This window comes from Oncorhynchus keta, unplaced genomic scaffold, assembly GCF_023373465.1.
Source record: "Oncorhynchus keta strain PuntledgeMale-10-30-2019 unplaced genomic scaffold, Oket_V2 Un_scaffold_18035_pilon_pilon, whole genome shotgun sequence".
Classification (NCBI taxonomy): Eukaryota; Metazoa; Chordata; class Actinopteri; order Salmoniformes; family Salmonidae; genus Oncorhynchus; species Oncorhynchus keta.
In genome coordinates, this window is record NW_026290832.1 from 248,839 (window position 1) to 258,759 (window position 9,921).

The following is a 9,921-nucleotide window of genomic DNA, read 5'->3' on the forward strand; positions in this document are numbered from 1 at the left end:
ACCTGGTTAAATAAAGGTGTTCTCAACTAGCCTACCTGGTTAAATAAAGGTGTTCTCAACTAGCCTACCTGGTTAAATAAATGTGTTCTCAACTAGCCTACCTGGTTAAATAAAGGTGTTCTCAACTAGCCTACCTGGTTAAATAAAGGTGAAATAAAAAATAAAAAATAAAAAAATAAAAAAAATGAAGGTGACAGATTTGGTCCATTGACAATAAAAACATAAAAAGTGATTTTATTTCATATAGCTGCCATTCTTTCCTGTGTTCAACAGTCTTCATAAAAGTTACATGGATTACAGGTTGAGGTGACAACTGTGAGTTACAGGAGAGGACAGATCTGCTTGTCTTCGTAGTCAGAAATGATCTTAGAAGTCCTGCAGCAGCTCCTTAAATACACGGCTATAAAGATGGAGGAATGATGTTCGGAGGAGCTGATCAGATGGCCTGTGTCAAAACTGAATCTGAATACCTAGTTTTAGGCCCCTCCCCCAGCTGAATGTGTTGTCTGTCTGTGCAAGAGAGCACAGATAGACAAAATATGACCCCATTCCCACTCATTGGCATTGCAGGAAACGTGCAGAGTGTGCATGACTAGATTTGAATAGGGTGAAGCTTTCATTGAGTCGTTCTTTGTTTACAGGTTTCAACAGTCTGCGGTTTGTAACATTCCACTATGTTTAAGGGCAATTTGGTTTACGAGGGAGGGAGCCTGTCTTGCCTCTAATCAGAGAATAGACTGTCTGTTAGCAACAGCTTCTACCTTACCATTGTCAGGTCGGCTGGGAGTGAGACCTAGAGTCACATTTTGACAGGAGGAGGGAGAATTTATTGCTTAGAAGTTGTGAAAACTGACTGACGTTCTGTGGCAGTCTGTTCAAAATGAGATCTGACTGTTCTGCATGGCAGTCTGTTCAAAATGTGATCTGACTGTCACTCCACGTTCTGCATGGCAGTCTGTTCAAAATGTGATCTGACTGTCACTCCACGTTCTGCATGGCAGTCTGTTCAAAATGAGATCTGACTCCACGTTCTGCATGGCAGTCTGTTCAAAATGTGATCTGACTGTCACTCCACGTTCTGCATGGCAGTCTGTTCAAAATGAGATCTGACTGTCACTCCACGTTCTGCATGGCAGTCTGTTCAAAATGAGATCTGACTGTCACTCCACGTTCTGCATGGCAGTCTGTTCAAAATGAGATCTGACTGTCACTCCACGTTCTGCATGGCAGTCTGTTCAAATGGATCTGACTGTCACTCCACGTTCTGCATGGCAGTCTGTTCAAAATGAGATCTGACTGTCACTCCACGTTCTGCATGGCAGTCTGTTCAAAATGAGATCTGACTCCACGTTCTGCATGGCAGTCTGTTCAAAATGAGATCTGACTGTCACTCCACGTTCTGCATGGCAGTCTGTTCAAATGTGATCTGACTGTCACTCCACGTTCTGCATGGCAGTCTGTTCAAAATGAGATCTGACTGTCACTCCACGTTCTGCATGGCAGTCTGTTCATGAGAAATGCATGGCAGTCTGTTCAACATGAGATCTGACTGTCACTCCACGTTCTGCATGGCAGTCTGTTCAAAATGAGATCTGACTCCACGTTCTGCATGGCAGTCTGTTCAAAATGTGATCTGACTGTCACTCCACGTTCTGCATGGCAGTCTGTTCAAAATGAGATCTGACTGTCACTCCACGTTCTGCATGGCAGTCTGTTCAAAATGAGATCTGACTGTCACTCCACGTTCTGCATGGCAGTCTGTTCAAAATGAGATCTGACTGTCACTCCACGTTCTGCATGGCAGTCTGTTCAACATGAGATCTGACTGTCACTCCACGTTCTGCATGGCAGTCTGTTCAAAATGTGATCTGACTGTCACTCCACGTTCTGCATGGCAGTCTGTTCAAAATGAGAACATGAGCAGTCTGTTCAAAAATGATCACTCCACGTTCTGCATGGCAGTCTGTTCAAAATGAGATCTGACTGTCACTCCATTCTGCATGGCAGTCTGTTCAAAATGTGATCTGACTGTCACTCCAGTTCTGCATGGCAGTCTGTTCAAAATTGATCTGACTGTCACTCCACGTTCTGCATGGCAGTCTGTTCAAAATGTGATCTGACTGTCACTCCACGTTCTGCATGGCAGTCTGTTCAAAATGAGATCTGACTGTCACTCCACGTTTGCATGGCAGTCTGTTCAACATGAGATCTGAAAATGCAGTGTTCAAAATGAGATCTGACTGTCACTCCACGTTCTGCATGGCAGTCTGTTCAACATGAGATCTGACTGTCACTCACGTTCTGCATGGCAGTCTGTTCAAAATGTATCTGATTAATTCTGAATACCGGAGAACAGATGTGAGCTTTATCAACTTAACAACCACATAGGTTATTAGAAGTTTTGAAATGAATGCATACTATGGTCTTTTCAACACTGTTTTCCGTGATTAAAATGGTGCCTGTTCTCCACTCCTCCCTGTCATCCACATTGGTAGATAATTCTCAGGTGAGTAGTAGTGTATTACATTATATATTTATTTATTTATTTTTACCTTTATTTAACCAGGCAAGTCAGTTAAGAACACATTCTTATTTTCAATGACGGCCTAGGAACAATGGGTTAACTGCCTGTTCAGGGGCAGAACGACAGATTTGTACCTTGTCAGCTCAGGGGTTTGAACTCGCAACCTTCTGGTTGTTAGTCCAACGCTCTAACCACTAGGCTACGCTGCCGTGTGGCCCTGGTCAGTAGTAGTGCACTACATTATATGTCCCTGGTCAGTAGTAGTGTACTACATTATATGTCCCTGGTCAATAGTAGTGTACTACATTATATGGCCCTGGGCAATAGTAGTGCACTACATTATATGTCCCTGGTCAGTAGTAGTGTACTACATTATATGTCCCTGGTCAATAGTAGTGCACTACATTATATGTCCCTGGTCAGTAGTAGTGCACTACATTATATGTCCCTGGTCAGTAGTAGTGTGCTACATGGCCCTGGGCAATAGTAGTGTACTACATTATATGTCCCAGTCAATCTTTACTACATTATATGTCCCTGGTCAATAGTAGTGTACTACATTATATGTCCCTGGTCAATAGTAGTGTACTACATTATATGGCCCTGGGCAATAGTAGTGTACTACATTATATGTCCCTGGTCAATAGTAGTGTACTACATTATATGTCCCTGGTCAATAGTAGTGCACTACATTATATGTCCCTGGTCAGTAGTAAACATATATGTCCCTGGTCAAGTATGTACTCATTATATGTCCCTGGTCTGTACTACATTATATGTCCCTGGATAGTAGTGCATCATGGCCCTGGGCAATAGTAGTGTACTACATTATATGTCCCTGGTCAGTAGTAGTGTACTCATTATATGTCCCTGGTCAGTACAGTCCACTAATTATATGTCCCTGGTCACCAGTAGTGCACTACATTATATGTCCCTGGTCTGTAGTGCACTCATTATATGTCCCTGGTCAGTAGTAGTGTACTCATTGTATGTCCCTGGTCAGTAGTCTGTACTCATTATCTGTCCCTGGTCAGTAGTAGTGTACTACATTATATGTCCCTGGTCAATAGTAGTGCACTCTGTCCCTGGTCAGTAGTAGTCTACATTATATGTCCCTGGTGTAGTAGTGCACTACAGAGGTAGGGTGCCATTGACACGCTAGATGTCAGTCTCTTTCTCTGTGGCAGGTTAAGGAGATTTCCCAGTTTCAAATCCTTATTTTAGTTGGATTAAAGATTTGGGAAATGTACTCTGGGTCTGAATGATGGATGAGCATCACACACTGCTGAATACTGGTATTCATTTTGTCTGGCTCTAGACATTCCACTAATAACTTGGCACCATACAACTCTCTGTCTGTCTGTCTGTCTGTCTGTCTGTCTGTCTGTCTGTCTGTCTGTCTGTCTGTCTGTCTGTCTGTCTGTCTGTCTGTCTGTCATTGACGGCTCATTCTGTCTGTCTGTCTGTCTATCTGTCTGTCTGTCTGTCTGTCTGTCATTGACAGCTCATTCTGTCTGTCTGTCTGTCTGTCTGTCTGTCTGTCTGTCTGTCTGTCTGTCATTGACGGCTCATTCTGTCTGTCTGTCTGTCTGTCTGTCTGTCTGTCTGTCTGTCTGTCTGTCTGTCTGTCATTGACAGCTCATTCTGTCTGTCTGTCTGTCTGTCTGTCTGTCTGTCTGTCATTGACAGCTCATTCTGTCTGTCTGTCTGTCTGTCTGTCTGTCTGTCTGTCATTGACGGCTCATTCTGTCTGTCTGTCTGTCTGTCTGTCTGTCTGTCTGTCTGTCTGTCTGTCTCTGTCATTGACAGCTCATTCTGTCTGTCTGTCTGTCTGTCTGTCTGTCTGTATGTCTGTCTGTCTGTCTGTCTGTCTGTCTGTCATTGACAGCTCATTCTGTCTGTCTGTCTGTCTGTCTGTCTGTCTGTCTGTCTGTCTGTCTGTCATTGACAGCTCATTCTGTCTGTCTGTCTGTCTGTCTGTCTGTCTGTCTGTCTGTCTGTCTGTCTGTCTGTCTGTCTGTCATTCTGTCTGTCTGTCTGTCTGTCTGTCTGTCTGTCTGCCTGCCTGCCTGTCTGTCTGTCTGTCTGTCTGTCTGTCTGTCTGTCTGTCTGTCTGTCTGTCTGTCTGTCTGTCTGTCTGTCTGCCTGCCTGTCTGTCTGTCTGTCTGTCTGTCATTGACAGCTCATTCTGTCTGTCTGTCTGTCTGTCTGTCTGTCTGTCTGTCTGTCTGTCTGTCTGTCTGTCTGTCTGTCTGTCTGAGGGAGCAACCTGGATGTATTTGTTCTGTCCTTTCTGAGAGACTCGTATCTGCTGTTACACAGTAACCTAATAGTCTTTAGTGATTCCATATGAAATATTATTTGGGGGATTTTCACAAAACTTAATCCATCGAATGGTCCTTTGGAGGAAGGATTGTTGATGTGTATTTTCCATTTGTATCTAACAGCTAGTTGAGAAAGTAATTAATAAAATATCAGCCCAAGCCAGGCCTCTTAATGATCCAGTTTAGGGTTATATGAAGCTGTTCACTTGTTTTCAATAAAACATGTTTACATACATACATACATACATACATACATACATACATACATACATACATACATACATACATACATACATACATACATACATACATACATACATTGCATACATACATACATTGCATACATACATACATACATACATACATACATACATACATACATACATACATACATACATACATACACACACACACACACATGCATGCATGCATGCATGCATGCACACACACACACACACACACACACACACACACACACACACACACACACACACACATACATACATACATACACATACATACATACATACATACATACATACATACATACATACATATATACATTTAAACATATATATATTTAAACATATAAACATTTAAACATATAAACATTTAAACATATATACATTTAAACATATATACATTTAAACATATATACATTTAAACATATATACATTTAAACCTATATACATATATACATTTAAACCTATATACATATATACATTTAAACCTATATACATATATACATTTAAACCTATATACATATATACATTGAAACATATATACATTTAAACATATATACAGTACCTGTCTTAAGTTTGAATACACCTACTCATTTCTGTTTTTTTTTTTTTTTTTTGACAGTTTTCGACATTGTAGAATAATAGTGAAGACATGTTTACACACATATACATACGTATATCACATATAGATGTATATCACATATTACACACATATAGATGTATATCACATATAGATGTATATCACATATTACACACATATAGATGTATATCACATATAGATGTATATCACATATTACACACATATAGATGTATATCACATATTACACACATATAGATGTATATCACATATAGATGTATATCACCTATAGATGTATATCACATATAGATGTATATCACATATATTATATCACATATAGATGTATATCACATATAGATGTATATCACATATAGATGTATATCACATATTACACACATATAGATGTATATCACATATAGATGTATATCACATATTACACACATATAGATGTATATCACATATAGATGTATATCACATATAGATGTATATCACATATAGATGTATATCACATATAGATGTATATCACATATAGATGTATATCACATATATGTATATCACATATAGATGTATATCACATATAGATGTATATCACACATATAGATGTATATCACATACGTACACACATATAGATGTATATCACATATAGATGTATATCACATATTACACACATATAGATGTATATCACATATTACACACATATAGATGTATATCACATATTACACACATATAGATGTATATCACATATAGATGTATATCACATATAGATGTATATCACATATAGATGTATATCACATATAGATGTATATCACATATTACACACATATAGATGTATATCACATATTACACACATATAGATGTATATCACATATTACACACATATAGATGTATATCACATATAGATGTATATCACATATAGATGTATATCATATATAGATGTATATCACATATAGATGTATATCACCTATAGATGTATATCACATATAGATGTATATCACATATAGATGTATATCACATATTACACACATATAGATGTATATCACATATAGATGTATATCACATATAGATGTATATCACATATAGATGTATATCACATATTACACACATATAGATGTATATCACATATTACACACATATAGATGTATATCACATATAGATGTATATCACATATAGATGTATATCACATATAGATGTATATCATATATAGATGTATATCACATATAGATGTATATCATATATAGATGTATATCACATATAGATGTATATCACATATAGATGTATATCATATATAGATGTATATCATATATAGATGTATATCACATATTACACACATATAGATGTATATCACATATTACACACATATAGATGTATATCACATATAGATGTATATCACATATAGATGTATATCACATATTACACACATATAGATGTATATCACATATTACACACATATAGATGTATATCACATATAGATGTATATCACATATTACACACATATAGATGTATATCACATATTACACACATATAGATGTATATCACATATAGATGTATATCACATATAGATGTATATCACATATTACACACATATAGATGTATATCACATATTACACACATATAGATGTATATCACATATTACACACATATAGATGTATATCACATATAGATGTATATCACATATAGATGTATATCACATATTACACACATATAGATGTATATCACATATTACACACATATAGATGTATATCACATATAGATGTATATCATATATAGATGTGTATCACATATAGATGTATATCACATATAGATGTATATCATATATAGATGTGTATCACATATAGATGTATATCACATATTACACACATATAGATGTATATCACATATTACACACATATAGATGTATATCACATATTACACACATATAGATGTATATCACATATTACACACATATAGATGTATATCACATATTACACACATATAGATGTATATCACATATAGATGTATATCACATATAGATGTATATCACATATAGATGTATATCATATATAGATGTGTATCACATATAGATGTATATTACATATTACACACATATAGATGTATATCACATATAGATGTATATCACATATAGATGTATATCACATATTACACACATATAGATGTATATCACATATTACACACATATAGATGTATATCACATATAGATGTATATCACATATAGATGTATATCACATATTACACACATATAGATGTATATCACATATTACACACATATAGATGTATATCACATATAGATGTATATCACATATAGATGTATATCACATATTACACACATATAGATGTATATCACATATTACACACATATAGATGTATATCACATATAGATGTATATCACATATAGATGTATATCACATATAGATGTATATCACATATAGATGTATATCACATATAGATGTATATCACATATAGATGTATATCACATATAGATGTATATCACATATAGATGTATATCACATATAGATGTATATCACATATTACACACATATAGATGTATATCACATATAGATGTATATCACATATAGATGTATATCACATATAGATGTATATCACATATAGATGTATATCACATATAGATGTATATCACATATAGATGTATATCATATATTATATCACATATAGATGTATATCACATATAGATGTATATCATATATTATACACATATAGATGTATATCACATATAGATGTATATCACATATTACACACATATAGATGTATATCATATATATATTACACACATATAGATGTATATCACATATAGATGTATATCACATATAGATGTATATCACATATAGATGTATATCACATATAGATGTATATCACATATAGATTATATCACATATAGATGTATATCACATATTACACATATAGATGTATATCACATATAGATGTATATCACATATAGATGTATACACATATAGATGTATATCACATATATTATATCACATATAGATGTATATCACATATGTATATCACATATAGATGTATATCACATATAGATGTATATCACTATATTATATCACATATAGATGTATATCACATATAGATGTATATCACATATAGATGTATATCACATATAGATGTATATCACATATAGATGTATATCACATATTACACACATATAGATGTATATCACATATTACACACATATAGATGTATATCACATATTACACACATATAGATGTATATCACATATTACACACATATAGATGTATATCACATATAGATGTATATCACATATAGATGTATATCACATATTACACACATATAGATGTATATCACATATTACACACATATAGATGTATATCACATATAGATGTATATCACATATAGATGTATATCACATATTACACACATATAGATGTATATCACATATTACACACATATAGATGTATATCACATATAGATGTATATCACATATTACACACATATAGATGTATATCACATATAGATGTATATCACATATAGATGTATATCACATATCACATATAGATGTATATCACATATAGATGTATATCACATATTACATCACATATAGATGTATATCACATATAGATGTATATCACATATACACACATATAGATGTATATCACATATAGATGTATATCACATATTACACACATATAGATGTATATCACATATTACACACATATAGATGTATATCACATATAGATGTATATCACATATTACACACATATAGATGTATATCACATATTACACACATATAGATGTATATCACATATAGATGTATATCACATATTACACACATATAGATGTATATCACATATAGATGTATATCACATATTACACACATATAGATGTATATCACATATTACACACATATAGATGTATATCACATATAGATGTATATCACATATAGATGTATATCACATATAGATGTATATCACATATAGATGTATATCACATATTACACACATATAGATGTATATCACATATTACACACATATAGATGTATATCACATATAGATGTATATCACATATTACACACATATAGATGTATATCACATATAGATGTATATCACATATAGATGTATATCACATATTACACACATATAGATGTATATCACATATTACACACATATAGATGTATATCACATATAGATGTATATCACATATTACACACATATAGATGTATATCACATATAGATGTATATCACATATAGATGTATATCACATATAGATGTA